The sequence below is a fragment of the Saccopteryx leptura genome, chromosome 5 (genome assembly GCF_036850995.1).
Source record: "Saccopteryx leptura isolate mSacLep1 chromosome 5, mSacLep1_pri_phased_curated, whole genome shotgun sequence".
NCBI lineage: Eukaryota > Metazoa > Chordata > Mammalia > Chiroptera > Emballonuridae > Saccopteryx > Saccopteryx leptura.
In genome coordinates this window covers 196937801-196953799 of record NC_089507.1, presented here as the reverse complement: position 1 = coordinate 196953799, position 15999 = coordinate 196937801, and the positions used below count along the sequence as shown (strand labels likewise).

Sequence of the window (15999 nt, the reverse complement as noted above, 5' to 3'; positions counted from 1 at the left end):
TTACAGAAAAATTGCAAATACAGCACAGAGTTTCCATATATTTACACCTAGTTTCTCCTGTTAACATATTAGTATCAAATATTTATGATTAATAAACCACTATTGATTCATTATTATTGACTGAAGCTTACACTTTATATAGATTTGCTTAGTTTTGCCAATGTCCTTTTTCTGGTCCAGGATCCTACCTAAGTCACCACATTACATTTGGAACTCATGTCTTCCTGGGCTTTGTTTGGCTGTGAATTTCTCAGACTTCCTTTGGTTTAGATGACCTTGACAGTTTGGAGGAGGACTGATCATGTATTTTGTAGAATGTCCCTCACTTGGAATTTATCTGATGTTATTCTCACAAATAGACTGGGGTCATATATTTGGATGACATTTGTGACATGCCTTCTTATTATATCATATCAAGGGTACATACTATCAACATGATTTATCAATGTTGATGTTGACCTCGGTCACCTGACTGAGGACATGTTTGCCAGTTTTCTCCACTTTACCATGTTTTTCTTTTCTTTTTCCTTTCTTTCTTCCCTCCCTTCCTCCCTCTCTTCTTTCCTTCCTTCCTTCTTTTTTTTTCAAATATGGAACGCTTCATGAATTTGCATGTCACTCTTGCACAGGGGCCAAGCTAATCTGCTCGGTATTGTTGCAGTGTTAGTATATGTGCTGCTGAAGCGAGCACACCACCTTGCCTTTTAGAGTTCTCTTTCTTCCCTTTTTACTTCTTCTCTACATTTTCCTTATCCTCTTGTTGTTGCTCTATAAAGTACCCATGACATCATTCTATGACTGCATTCGATGCAAGAGGGAGATAGAGCATCATATCAATTCAAATACATTTGGAGCAGGGTTTCTTTTCTTTTTTTTTTTCTACAGGGACACAGAGAGAGAGAGTCAGAGAGAGGGATAGATAGGGACAGACAGACAGGAACGGAGAGAGATGAGAAGCATCAATCATTAGTTTTTCGCTGGGACACCTTAGTTGTTCATTGATTGATTGCTTTCTCATATGTGCCTTGACTGCGGGCGTTCAGCAGACCAAGTAACCCCTTGCTCAAGCCAGCAACCCTGGGTCCAAGCTGGTGAGCTTTTCTCAAACCAGATGAGCCCACGCTCAAGCTGGTGACCTTGGGGTCTCAAATCTGGGTCTTCCGCATCCCAGTCCCACGCTCTATCCACTGTGCTACCGCCTAGTCAGGCAGAGCAGTGTTTCTTTGTAAAAACAACAACAATAGCAACAACAAAACCCTTTTCTATGTATGTGGTTTCCTCAAGGGAAGAGAGCATTCTGTCCCAAACACTGTCGCCCTCCAAAATGAAGTCTGGAATGAGGTTTGTTTTCTTTTCCCTGGTGTTACCATTCATATCTGAATGACTTATCCAAAGAAGTAGATTTCTCTCAAAGTTTCAGTTTTCCAAGTGCTGTGAATTTATGGGGGAAAAAGGAGTGATTCAGGTGATTGGGGATCCCTGAGATTTTTGTGGACATATTAGTGTGCTTTAGAAAAAAAGTTATTGCCTAAAGATACAGGTCTTTAACCCTTCTTACTATATAAATGAAAATTTTATTTTATTTTTATTTGTGTTTTTAAACAATTCACCCTTTTATTTTTTTAACAATTGATTTAAGAGAGACAGAGAGAGGAAGGGAGAAAGAGAAGGAAGCATTCATTTGTTGTTCCATTTAGTTGTGCCATGATGAGTGATTGAACCCACAACCCTGGAGTTTCGGGATGATGCTCTAACTGACTGAGCTAACTGGCCAGGGCTGAAAATTTCATTTTAATCAAAACAAACAAATCTCCTCACATCTCACCTCTGTGCCCCTAGCAGCCTGACCAAAAAGTCACTTTGAGACACGAGGAAGAGGCAAGCTAGATGACTGAGGGATAACACTGTTGTGAAGGGTGTGTTCATGAAAGAAAATATTGTGCAATGCTGGGTGGTTGGATCAGCCTAGAACGGTGGGTTTTGCTGACAGGAACACGGTACCTGCTCACGACCCAGTCTGCTTCCCTGGGTACCTAGGAAGCTCCTAGATAGCTCATCGTGTCCTGCAGCCTCGAGCATGGACAGGAGGCCTGTGTCCACATCACAGCTTTATGTAACAATATTCTACACACTGTCGACACATCAGCACCCTTCTGGTGAAAGATAGCCGGGACAGGTGACTACAACCCAGCTCAGTGTGACTTAAGCAAAAATGATCATTTATTGGCTGCCCAAATCTAAGGCAGGGCTAAATAACCAAGAACTGCAGTGCTGTCAAGGATAAACTAGCGATTTCTTAAGTCAGGAGAAATGAGCAACAACTCGAGCAAGGTGGACCTTGCCTGGCCAGCTCCCTGCATGGCTCATCGGCTGGACTGCTGGGGGCGGTGGGGCATGCTGGTTGCTGCAGAGCACCAGAACCCCCTGTCACACACAAGTGATAGTAGGCCTGCCTGGCCCACGTGTGCCATGGCCCCATCTGCCAGTCCCCTCTGCTGCTCCTCAGGTTGCTCGGCTCAGAGCCATTATGTTCCACCCAGTGAGGGGCCCGTGGGAGCCCAAGCCCAGGATCAGACCAGATCCAGGACCGGACCCTCTGGCACTGGATGGCTAGAGACAGTGTAGGCTTGTAAGCAGGCAAGTGCTGCATGCAGAATTTCATAGGGCTCAGCTGATTTTAGAAATAAGCACAGAGAAGGTGATCTCTGCCGGCAAGTCGCTGCCCGTGCTCCCTGCTCTTCATATTTGCACCAGTGCTCAGTGCCATAGGAGAGCCCCGGCCAGCGGGTGCTCCGCTCCGGCCCCTGAACCACGTGCTCTGGAGAGGAAGGAAGGAATGCCTGGCCGCATAGTTTGCAAGTGTGTGTGTGAACACCCTGCCTTCCCCGCCTGCCCACACCTTCTCCGGAATGGAGGGGACTCCTTTCATTGCCGCCCTGCGCCCTCCTCATCCCGGAAGGCTTACACACACAAACTCTGTTTACAGTGTTTTGTGCATGATTGATGGCATTTTCAAGAGTACTTCTGACCACACCCAGTACTTTTATTTTATTTTATTTTATTTTATTTTGTTATTATTATTTTAATGGTTTTCCAGAAAGTATTTTTCTGTTATAAGTAACTGCTTTTTATAGTTTTCCCAAATGATTTTGTAAATTTCATATTTTTTTGTTTATTAATTTCAGAGATAGAGAGAGGAAGGGAGAAAGCAGGAGAGAGAAACATTGATATGTTGTTCCACTTATTTATGCATTCACTGGTTGATTCTTGTGTGCGCCCTGACCGGGGATTGAACCGGTAACCTCATTGTATTGAGATGATGCTCTAACCAACTGAACTACCCAGCCAGGGCTCAATTTCATAATTTTCGTATGCCTGAATGAAATACATGAAATAACAAAGTACAATTCTCCATCCAAAGAAATAAAAACAGACATACTGAAAGACTCGGATTAAATTGTTATACCTTTTCAGGAATAAGTGTGACTACATGCTTCTTTTTATTAGATGGTAACTTAGTAAAATTTTCATAGAATTGTAAATGATTTATAGTTTTCCATGATATTTTCTTAGGCAACATCTCAGCAAATGACAGCTTTCCAAAAGTTATAGCATCATGACAACTATTAGATGATAACAGTTTTGTTTAAAATTAGAATCAGGCTGAACATGGCTTTCTTTTTTTTTTTTTTTTTTTTTTAAAGAGAAAAATCAGCTGTTCTTTCTTTCTTCATTTTTTTAATTTATTCATTTTAGAGAGGAGAGGGAGAGACAGAGAGGAGAGACAGAGAGAGAGAAGGGAGGGAGGAGCTGGAAGCATCAACTCCCATATGTGCCTTGACCAGGCAAGCCCAGGGTTTCGAACCGGCGACCTCAGCATTTCCAGGTTGACGCTTTATCCACTGTGCCACCACAGGTCAGGCATGGCTTTCTTTTTAAAACTAACATACATGCTTTATGTATAGTTGTGGAACACTGATATCCTAGGTTCCCATCAAAACTGGTTATACTCTCCCTCTCTCTCTCTCTTTTTAGTGAGACAGAGAGAGAGAGTAAAAGAGAGTAAGGGCGAGAGATGAGAAGCATCATCTTGTAGTTGCATCACTTTAGTTGTTCATTGATGGCTTCTTATATGTGCCTTGAGGGTGTGTGTCTCAAGCCAAGCCAGTGACCGCTTGCTCAAACCAGCGACCGTGGGCTTCAAGCCAGCGACTTTAGGGCTCAAGCCGGCGACCCTGTGCTCAAGCCAGATGAGCCCGTGCTCAAGCCAGCAACCTTGGGTTTTGAATCTGGGACCTCAGCATCCCAGGTTCTACCCACTGCACCACCACCAGTTAGGCAAAAGTGGTTATACTCTTGTTGAAAAGTAAATTTATTTATTAAGTGATGAAACTTCAGATTGTAGCTAAAAGTGAAAAGAAAAAAGGAGAAAAAGACACTTTGATTAAGGTTTTACAGAATAGAATTTGTATTTAGTTAGAATGACTAAGGACCCTTTTCTGGTAATGAAAGGATGGTGTCTTAACCTAAAAGAAGCACAGGAATTGTTAAATATTTTCTTTTTTTGTCATCTATTTATTATTGCAACCTCAACTAGGACATACAGTACATTAAATGACATGCTTTTAAAATATATAATCTTTTTTTTTTAAATGGAACCTATAAAAAAGATCACATACTGCTTGACAGGATGTTGAAATGACTGATGTGTAACTTTTTTATTTTTTGATTTTAGTGAGAGAGGAAGGGAGAGAGAGAGGGAGAAAGACAGGGACATTGAGTGGTTCCTATATGTGCCCTGACGGGGAATCAAACCAGCAACCTCTGTGCTTTGGGACGATGCTCTAACCATCCAAGCTATCCAGCCAGGGCTGATATGTAATGTTTTTTAAAGCCTTAATTTTTGTCAGCATAAATTTCCTCTAATTATTTTCTATTTCCAATAGAATTTTATTTTGAGGTTTAATGTATCAAGTCAGAATAAAGTTCTACAATTTAGTAATTCTGAATTCCAAGTCATTTAAAATAAAAGTGGAAATATGAAGTTTATTTAAGAAAATTAATTTTCTTCTGTTACATCAAAGTGTTCATCTTCATCATCATCTTCTGCTTATTGATCCTTTCTTAGTCAGCAGTGGGGACCTGTCCTGTCCCAGATACACAGAGACCTGACAGTGAAAGCTGAAGAGGTGACTTTGAATTTGCTCTTACAGTATCTAAATGAGATGAATAGTCTGGCGGGTACAGAGGATTTGGGAAAACCGCTAAATCATCTTCATCAGTCTTTTGTGCATTTTGGTAGGCAGCAGTATAGATAGACCTCTAGAGTTTTCCTGTGAAATAACATTTCAATAGTGGGGATAAATTCTGAAAAAATAGTCTTTCTATCCTTTATGTTCTGCTTTTCAAAGTTGTCGACAGTTTCCTGCAGATGATGATTGTTTGGGTAGCATCTCTGTAGTTCCGCTTCCACCTGTGAAATAATGAGAAGGTCAGGGGGCTGCTAATGTAGCTTTGAGGTCATCTCGTTTCATTGTTACAAAGGTTCCATGAGCTTTCTGTGGTTCGACTACTTTGGCTTCAAGTCTTCCAACCTCTGCTTTTCAAGAATCCTGAAGTTTGACAAACTCATCAGCCAAGTTTCCAGGCCCTGCTTTAAATATGGGGTCTCTGTCGAGGCGTACATGTTTATTTTCCTCGCCGGGGGACTGCTTTGTCTCGCGGTCTGGCAGTTTTCCGCGCATCAGCAGCGAATATCTGGCGCCGCTCTTCATTTGTGATTTCCTCTGCATTTGTGCTGGCATATTGCAGGGGTCCGCTGTGAGTGTCCGGGTTTCCAAGCTGCGTCTCCACACCTTGCTTCGCGCGTCACTGAGACCCTGCACGGCCTGCACTGGGGCATCAGCGGCCACTGCTGGAGCCTGAGAGTCCGCCCCCAGTTCTTTTTACATGGACTGATTTAGAATCCAAATGGTGATTCTTGGGCAGACAAAGTAACTCCTGAGGAGAGAACCAAGAAGCAGACGGACAAGGTCCAAAGCTGCATGGAACTTACATTCCAGTGGGAGTTTTCAGCCTGGCACAGCCAGGATTCAAACTCCTGCTTGTCAGCCTTTTAAAAGGCTTTGCCTCCTTCCGGAGCTCTGACAGATTGAGCTAATTCATACCCACCAGGTACCAACACCAGAGTTCACAAGACATCTTGGAACCACACAGTAAATTGGAAAACATGACAAACACACAGGAGTCAGTTAGGGGTAAACAAGATTCCCTGCTTGTTACCTGTGTGATCTAATTCTAAGGCACATATTGATCTCAGCTTTCTCCGGTTCTATAATGAACGCATTATAATAGATCACTACCACATGGTGTTCGTGAAGATTAGGGATAGTAATAATGCTGTTCATTTATTGCGTTATATTCCGTGCATTGTGTTCAACATTTTACATTCATTATATCACTTAGTCTTCCCCAATCATCTAGGGATAGATGACCATCCTATTCCCATTTTACAGATAGGCAAACTGAGGCCCAGGGGAGTTTAGTAATTATTCCAAGGTCATGCAGATGAGGAAAAAGGCCAATAAGAGGGGATAATTGCCATGGCAGGATTGTGGAGAATGAAAGATATAGTGATGACACCTCACATTTTTAGACCATCAGTGCTCTAGGCACTGTGCTGAGAGACCTTGGTGTGGCTGATGTTGTGGGGAGTTACTGTCACCAGGATTATCAGCATTTTATAGACGAGGAAACTGCAGCTCCCAGAGGAGACTGACCTGCACAGGGACACAGCCAGGAAGTGTGGGGACCAGATCAGAGCCACCCTGCATTCCCGGGCCTTCCTGTCACATACCATCCCGCTGCCCGTGTATAAGGCATCAGCACAGGGTGCACAGTGGCTTTCCCACTGAAGCTGTTATTAAACTCCCAAAACAAACAATTAGGACAGCAGTCCATGGGATGATACGGTATAAAAGCACAATGGAGCTTTATAATAGTACCATCTAAAGTCTCCAAAGCACCTTATGATATGCCTCACTCTGAACTCTAAGTCCTTTACACACAACTAAGGACACTGAGGTGCAGTTGACATTGAACAATACTGGGATTAGGGGCGCAGATGGCTGCATGGTCAAAAATCTACATCTAACTTTTGACTTTACAGTCAGTCCTTCCAATACATAGACTCAAGCAACTGCCAATGGAAAATAGCACTTTCAGTTGCGAATTTGCAGTTTGGAATGCAAAAATAGTGTTCTGTGATCCTTCTTGGTTGACAGAATCTGGGGATGCGGAACCAGAGGGTAGCAAGGTTTCGTGTGTAAGTGGGCTTGCACGATGCAGACCCGCGTGGTTCAGGGGTCATCGGTGCATCGTGCCTAAGGAGTCAAATAACAACAGTAAGTTCTAGCTCGTTCTTTAAAAAACTTGCATGTTTGAATTGCAGTTTAATTTATTCAACGGTATTTTGGTGGTTTTCTTCTGTTTCTTGCTACCAGGGACTCTGTGATGGACGTTCCTTCCTACATCTGTGAGTGGATTGCCGCAAGTGACCTCTGCTGGAAAGGTAGGATTTTTTACACAAGTTTTTTGGAACCTGGGTTCATGTGAGCTCAACAAGGATTGCGTTTGGGGCTTGGCTGGTTGACAGACTCAGGGTCTGTTTATTTATTGCCAGTATTTGGGGAGGCAGAGCGAGCAGGCCACACCACGCGGTGGCTCAGCGTGGACGGGAGAGCGGCCGGTGGGCCAGCCTCCCTCGCAGGGCCGTGAGGAAGGAAGTCAGGCAGAGGGAGGTGTGCTCTGGCAGTGCGTGCAGGACTCCCCCCACCGTATCCCCTGGTGCCCTCTGGTCCTCATTTTTTTTTTTTTTTTTTTTTTTTTTTTGTATTTTTCTGAAGCTGGAAACGGGGAGAGACAGTCAGACTCCCGCATGTGCCTGACCGGGATCCACCCGGCACGCCCACCAGGGGCGACGCTCTGCCCACCAGGGGGCGATGCTCTGCCCCTCCGGGGCGTCGCTCTGCCGCAACCAGAGCCACTCTAGCGCCTGGGGCAGAGGCCAAGGAGCCATCCCCAGCGCCCGGGCCATCTTTGCTCCAATGGAGCCTTGGCTGCGGGAGGGGAAGAGAGAGACAGAGAGGAAGGAGGGGGGGTGGAGAAGCAGATGGGTGCTTCTCCTGTGTGCCCTGGCCGGGAATCGAACCCGGGACTTCTGCATGCCAGGCCGACGCTCTACCGCTGAGCCAACCGGCCAGGGACGGCCAGGGCTCTGGTCCTCGTTTATAGGACAGGAGATGTAACAAGAGAGCCCCCCTCCTGGGTCACGGGGGAGAGGGTGTGGATACAAAGAACACACATGCTCAGCGCGGTTCCTGCGCTAAGGCTGGCCCTCAGAAGGGCTGTTACTGCTGTGATGAGGACGGTTGTCACTTTAACGTATCCGCGGAAAACCGATGGACAAAGCTAAAGTCTCACACATGCCCCTGTTGACCCTTCAGGCCATTCCAACTCCTTACCTAAATTTTAGATATTTATGGCTTGGAAGTAGAGCTGGTTAGAGGACCTAGCAGCCCCCTCTCCACCCAAGCCCACCCTCCCAGAGACCCAGCGCACTGAATCTGAACTTGCTTTCATGGTGCTCTACAGGGGGACAATATTTTTGAATACTTGCCCCAATATATGTGCACAATTTAACACTACATGGTATTTTAATTTATCATTGTATTATTTACATATATTAAAATTATTTATAAATTACATACATGTATTAAGTCAGACCATATGTATTTGCCAGTTTTATAGGTTTACAACAACCAAATATCTACGATTTCATAAGGCAGTTTTAAGACCTAAACTATTAGGAAGTCCAAATTTTTTTTTTTAAATTTTTTTTTTATTCATTTTTTTAGAGAGGAGAGAGAAAGGGAGAGAGAGAGAGAGAGAGAGAAGGGGGAGGAACTGGAAGCATAAACTCCCATATGTGCCTTGACCAGGCAAGCCCAGGGTTTCGAACCAGCGACCTCAGCATTTCTAGGTAGACACTTTATCCACTGTGCCACCACAGGTCAGGCAGGAAGTCCAAATTTATTTTTTACTTTTTAGATAACACACAAATAGAAGTGCTCATCTATTTTTGGTGACTTTGGGCAAAATAGTTGCTATCGTGAAGTCTGCTTCTGATCTCTAGAGATAATAATGGCCCCAACACTACAATTGATAACATTGAAGTGAGATTAAAAATATATATATATATATTTATATGTGAATTACTTATTGTAATAAGGGTACAAAGTGAAGCCATTGTTAGTTCAATATTTTACATATTTATAAATGCTTGTTTTACAAAATGGCGCCATACTTGTTCTGCTTGCTAACCTCCCAGCTATCCGGGGACATTACTGTGTAATCCCCAGTGTCATGCGTCATGGTTGCATCACCCTTGATCATATGGATGTTTAACAAGTTTTAACAGAACCCTTACTGATGGCCGTTTGTGTTGCTTGAGTCTTTCGCGTCTGTATAGTTTCAGCTCTGTGCTTACCCTAGATTGCTTTTTAGTCTGACTCCCTGGCCGAGGAAGCCTTACTCTGGGAGGGGAATGTGTGTTTGCAATGGACAGAAGGAGGTTTTGGCAGGCAATTTTTGGGTGTGGAGGTGGGGTGGGATTCTCCCGGCCCAGGTATAGCTGTGAAACCAGATAAAAAGGCTGGTTTTGCATGCTGATGGAAGCCCAGATAACCTTGCATTTACAAAACCCTTCTTGTAGTTAGTTTTAAAGAGGCCCTTCTTTCATGATTTTTTTTTATTTTATATTTTAATTTTTTTTTTTTTTTAACAGAGACAGAGAGTCAGAGAGAGTGATAGGTAGGGACAGACAGGAATGGAGAGAGATGAGAAGCATCAATCATCAGTTTTTTGTTGCAAGACCTTAGTTGTTCATTGATTGCTTTCTCATATGTGCCTTGACTATGGGCCTTCAGCAGACCGAGTAACCCCTTGCTGGAGCCAGCGACCTTGGATTCAAGCTGGTGAGCTTTGCTTAAAGCATGTGAGTCCGCACTCAAGCTGGGGAGCTCGGGGTCTCGAACCTGGAGTCCTCCGCATCCCAGTCCGATGCTCTATCCACTGCGCCACCGCCTAGTCAGGCTCTTTCATGATTTTAATATGTCCCAACTCCACCCACCAACTGAAACTATTCAAGTTTGAAGGCTGCAAAGAACCTGAGAATCAGCAAGACACTACATCCTCCAGCAGGTGCTCCTTAGCTTTAAGAGAACATATATAAGCGGCATCTTGTTAAAATCAAGGGTCTGGTTCAGTAGTTCTGGGGTCTGCATTGCTGACCAGCTCGTAGATGTTGCGATGCGGCAGTTAGGTAGGCCGTGTTTTGAGGAGCAACATTCACGAGTGTTCTTCATGGTGCAAGCCCTACACTTTGGGGCCAGCACAGGCAGCATGGTGACTCTGGCCAGGAGTAAGGCAGCCATTGTTCTCATCCTGGCCCCTCTGCTTCTCGCCCTCATTCAGACCCTGACGTTGAGCACTCAGGTTTGCTCCTGGCTCCTGCTGCCCTCACTTCCCGGCCACATTACTGATCTCCACACTGTACTTTCTTTGCCTTCCACCTGACTTGTCCGCAGACCGGGGTGAGCTTTCTGAAGCCCATCTGAGGCTTCCCATTGCCTTCAGACCAAAAGGTGCCTAAAAACATTTGTTGAATGAAGGGCACAATGATTCACAGGGTCACTCACAGTCATCTCCTGGGGTTCTTTTGTCTGTTGGACTCCACCTGTCATCTGCATGTGTGAGCCTCCCTATTGAATTGGGAAAAGGTTTAGTTTCTCTCTTTATTCTGTAAGTAAGGTCTGCATAAAATGTCAGTGGAACAGTAAGACCCTGCCTTTGCAAAAGCATTTTAATGTCTGTTGTTCTGCCTGACTCTCAGACCACTTTCCGGAGGCCTAAGGCTGGCCACCTGTCCTCCAGGTGACAAGGGACAACTGCCTGTGCTTGGCTCTCCCATTTGCTTGCCCTCTTAACTTCGTTGTGCCTCAATTTTTTTCATCTGTGTAATGGGGATAAGTGTGCCTGGAGGCTCTAGGGGACAGTTGTTTCTTACCCTTCCCAGCTCTTTTCTGCACTCCTTGCCTTGTGGCCCTTTGTTCCATCTTTAAAACCAGCGGTGTAGCACCTCCAGCTCTCTCTCTGACCTGACCCTCCTGCCTCCCTCTGATAAGGACTTCTGTAGTTACGTTGGGTCCACCTGGATAATCCAGGGTATGCTTCGTCTCAGGATGCTTTTTGCTATGTGAGGTGACAGATTCACAGATTTTGGGGCCTTAGGATGTGGACCTCTTTGGGAGCCGTTATTCTGCCTCCCTCAGGTCGCACGGCAGGGAAAGAGCAGGACTCCCAGACCCAGCGAGAGTGTCTTCGCTCGGTGATTTGGCCTCTTTGTGTCTCGCTTTCCTCATGTGCACCATGGTGGTGAGGACAGATGTTTTGTGTGGCGGTGGGAGGAGTAAAGAAATTGATCATTATAAAGTGCTGACCACGTTCCCGGCACTGAGGACCTGCGTCAGTCTTTATCCCAGCCCATAACTAGCTGTACCTTTTTGGGCAAGTCCCTTGCCCACCTGTGACACCCAGTGAGGAGGTTGGCCCATGTGCCCATGTGACTTTGAAGTTTTCTTTCAGTGTTGACATTCAATCCATCTATAGCGTGTGTGCGTGTGTGTGTGTGTGTGTGTGTGTGTGTGTGTGTGGTGAGGGTGGGTGGGATGGAGACCCGGAGAGACACTTTGTGAAATGTTTATGTTTTATGCCTTTTGATGTAATTCCAGTCAAACCAGATCTTAAATCATGCAGCAGGAAGCTCCTTTAATTTTTAATTTGTTTTTCTTAGAAATGATTATTTCCACATTGAGCTCAGAGACACTCGAGTCTCATCCTGTCTTCCCCTCCTTTATTGTTCCTAAAACTCCCCAGGCGGCTGTTTATTGCTGCCAATCAGGTGGGCTTTGTACAAACCACACTCTTGGAACCAGCATTGCCCTGAAATGGCAATGCACAGTGTGCCCTGTCACTTGGGTAGACTGTAATGTCTTTACAAAACCATGTAGCTTGTCCTGGATGGTCTGGGGTCGGGGTGTCACTGAGAAGAAATCCAACCTGTACAATTCTTGCTAAAAGCCACAGTGATGTTTCACAAGATCGGTTGAGAGGGAGAGCTGGGGTTGGGCTGGGGGGTAGAACAGGATTTCTTGTGGGGGTGGGGGTTCTGCATGTTTCAATTTTGATGCCAGTAAGTTGGTCCTGGTTTTGAAGAACAGTGGAGTGAAGAAGAGAAAAAAGAAAATCAAGTAAATTTCATAAGAACTGAGACAACAGATACTGTGTCCTCTCTCTTTCTCTCTCTCTCTTTTTAAGATTTTATTTATTGATTTTACAGAGAGAGGAGCCAGGGAGCAAGAATATCAACTCATAGTTGCTTCACTTTATTTGTTTTTGTTTTTCTTTCTTTCTTATTTTAGCTGGAAACGGGGAGAGACAGTCAGACAGACTCCTGCATGCACCCGACTGGGATCCACCCGGCACGCCTACCAGGGGCAACGCTCTGCCTACCAGGGGGCGATGCTCTGCCCCTCCGGGGCGTCGCTCTGCCGAGACCAGAGCCACTCTAGCGCCTGGGGCAGAGGCCAAGGAGCCATCCCCAGCGCTCGGGCCATCTTTGCTCCAATGGAGCCTCGGCTGCGAGAGGGGAAGAGAGAGACAGAGAGGAAGGAGGGGGGGGGGTGGAGAAGCAAATGGGCGCCTCTCCTATGTGCCCTGGCCGGGAATCGAACCCGGGTCCCCCGCACGCCAGGCCGACGCTCTACCGCTGAGCCAACCGGCCAGGGCCAGTTGCTTCACTTTAGTTGTTCATTGCTTGCTTGAGCAGGCAAGCCCAGGGTTTTGAACTGGCGAGCTCAGTGTTCCAGGTTGATGCTCTATCCACTGCACCACCACAGGCTAGGTGATACCTTTTATTTTTTATTTTTATTATTTTACAGAGACAGAGAGAGTCAGAGAGAGGGATAGATAGGGACAGACAGACAGGAACGGAGAGAGATAAGAAGCATCAATGTTTTTCATTGCAACACCTTAGTTGTTCACTGAGTGCTTTCTCCTATGTGCCTTGACTGTGGGCCTTCAGCAGACCAAGTAACCTCTTGCTCGAGCCAGCGACCTTGGGTCCAAGTTGGTGAGCTTTGCTCAAACCAGATGAGCCCGTGCTCAAGCTGGCGACCTCGGGGTCTCGAACCTGGGTCCTCTGCATCCCAGTTCAACGCTCTATCCACTGTGCCACCACCTGGTCAGGTTACTTTTTATCTTTAAAGAGAGTTAAGCCCAGACAAGTCAGAAGTGGCCACTAGCAGCATCCCTGGCCCAGGAGGGTATATGGATGGATCTGGGGGATATTTGTGAGTGTAGTGAGGGGGGCTAATGCCTCACCTAAAAGTCAACTTCAAATCCTTGTTCTTGACAAGCGAGCCAGGACACCAGAGAGCCCCTGTGAAAGGCTGGGGCACCTCTGGGGCTGGGTCTGTAGGAACCGTACTCCCCCTGCAGAAGGGCTCAGGGAGGGGCTCGAGCCCTCGGATGCACAGGGGTCCCTTTGTAGTGCAGATTTCCTGAGGTCAGGATGGGGGTGGGGCACGATGGCTGGCTTGGGATAAAGCATATAATTTGTGGTGCCTCAGTTTCTTCATCTGCAAACAGAGGATGGCTTTTAGCTCATAAAGTTGCAAAGGTGAGATGAGCTAGTAGGGGCAAAATATGCCCAATGAAGAGCAGCTGTGGTCTTCAGAATGGAAATAGCTTTTTTGCTGTTTTCTGATTATAACAGGAGGTTCCCAACCTCAGCCCCATTAACATCCCGATCCAGAAACGCCCTTGTGGGGCTGTCCTGTGTGTCGGGGATGTTTAGCAGCATCCCTGGCCTCTGTCCTTGATGAGGTGCCAGTTACAGCACAGACACCCCCAGTCGGGGGAACCAGAACTGTCTCCAGGCATCGCCAAGTGTTCCCCATTGAACTAAGTTATAACTAAAATGCATACCTATCGTAAACAAAGCCCAAACTAAAACCAAAACCGTATCAGACAATATAGGAGAACATAAAGAAGAAATAACTATGCAGAGATGCCGTGACAACCACTGTTTCTACTGAAATGTACATAATTACAGAGATTTTTCTAAGCACACACACACAGTACACATACTACACAAACACCATCTATGGATTTAATTTTTAATACAAATGGTCATATATATACTATTTGGTTTTTATAGTAAGTAACATTTTTTATTTTACTAAAGTTTTCTAACAATTTCAAAAGGAATACATGCTTACTGTTAAAGAGGTGGAACATTCAGAGTTCTGTGGAAAGGACGTGCTCCTCCCTTCTGGCTCGGGGGCCTGTGTGTGTGTGTGTGTGTGTGTGTGTGTGTGTGTGTGTGTGTGTCACAGCATGTGTCTCCACACCTGAAATAAAACTGTGAAAACTACTTGATTTGAAAATAATACACGTTGACGTAGCCAGTGAAGGATTCCGATGTAACATTTATCCGTATGTACTGTCAGTGAACTTAAGGAAAAAGAAGACTAATCAGAAGTCTACTTCAGGTGAGTCATTTGTGTGGCAGCAGAAGAGGACTCAGGACTCTGGTCACTAAGTGATAGACAGAGCAAGTGTGCAGGGGGCGCGCAGCTCCCGACAGTTGGGGTGGTGGAGGCTCTGGGTGGCACCTGAGCCAGCGGCGCGCATCCACTCTGCACCGGGCCCTGCCCGTGCGGTACCTGGGCCCGGGGCCAGCTCTTCCTCTGGTGCATCTGCGGCCACCGCAAGGTGGAGGACAGGAACTTCCCTTCCAGGCCTCTGCACGTGTGTTCACAAACCAAAGCCCATTCCTCTAAAGCGGGGTTTGTAGAGTAGCAGCCATGGGTATAGAGGAGCTGGGGAAGGAAGATGGCGGCAGGGGCAGCCGGGGTTCCCAGGAGAGCCCGCGTGCTGTCTGGGGTGGGGGGCATGCTGCCCCTGAGACCCAGCTGTGCCATCTTGACTTCTCACACAGCGGATCTTCAGATTATAGAAGGTCAGACTTTTAAAGGTTGACATCAATTCACATTTTGAAAAAAAACACAAATCAGGCCTGACCTGCAGTGGTGCAGTGGGTAAAGCATCGACCTGGAATGCCAAGGTTGCCGGTTAGAAACCCCAGGCTTGCCTGGTCAAGGCACAGATGGGAGTAGATGCTTTATGCTCCTCCCCCCTTCTCTCTCTTTCTCTTTCTGTTCCCTCTCTCTAAAATGAATAAATAAAATGTAAAAAAAAATTTACTCCTATGTACCTGCCTGACCTATGGTGGCACAGTGGATGGGGCGTCAACCTGGAATGCTGAGGTCGCCGGTTCGATACCCTGGGCTTGCCTGGTCAAAGCACATATGGGAGTTAATGCTTCCTGCTCCTCCCCCCTTCTCTCTCCCTTCTCTCTTTCTCTCTCCCCTCTGTCTATAATGAATAAATAAAATCTTAAAAGAAAAACAAAACTAAAATGAATCTTTAAAAACAACAACACAAATCAAAATGAAGAAACTTTCTACTAAAAACTAACTTGAACTGTTAAAAAAATGTTATAAAAGACAAAATACAAAAAGGACAGCAGAATAGATTCTATAAGAACCTACATAACAACCTCCATGTTGCTTCTTAGCCAGTAAAGCCTAAAATATATACCATCTGGCCCTTTAAGAAAAACTGCATTTCCTGTACTAGATACTTAATAATACATTCTTTCAAAGACTTACCTTTTCAAGTATGTATTTACCAGCCATTTGCCATGTGCCAATCCCTGGCGATGCAGCCTCAAGTTGCCTTCATGGACTCAAGGCTAGCAGGGGGGACAGTGACAAGAAGTGACTAGTGAAATTAATTAGTTATGATTGTGCCTTG

General features: G+C 45.6%; 1 protein-coding gene, 1 non-coding gene and 1 pseudogene across 2 annotated transcripts in view; 1 reads left to right on the top strand and 2 right to left on the bottom strand.

Moving 5' to 3' along the window:
* The window catches only part of PCK1 (phosphoenolpyruvate carboxykinase 1), a 701569-nt gene that overhangs the window by 123641 nt on the left and 561929 nt on the right, over positions 1-15999 (top strand). The gene's annotated exons all lie outside the window — the stretch shown is intronic.
* On the bottom strand, positions 585-691 carry LOC136407295 (U6 spliceosomal RNA). The gene has a single exon (XR_010751850.1). It is a non-coding gene; the product is annotated as a U6 spliceosomal RNA (small nuclear RNA).
* On the bottom strand, positions 5060-9432 carry LOC136406641 (CBY1-interacting BAR domain-containing protein 1 pseudogene; annotated as a pseudogene).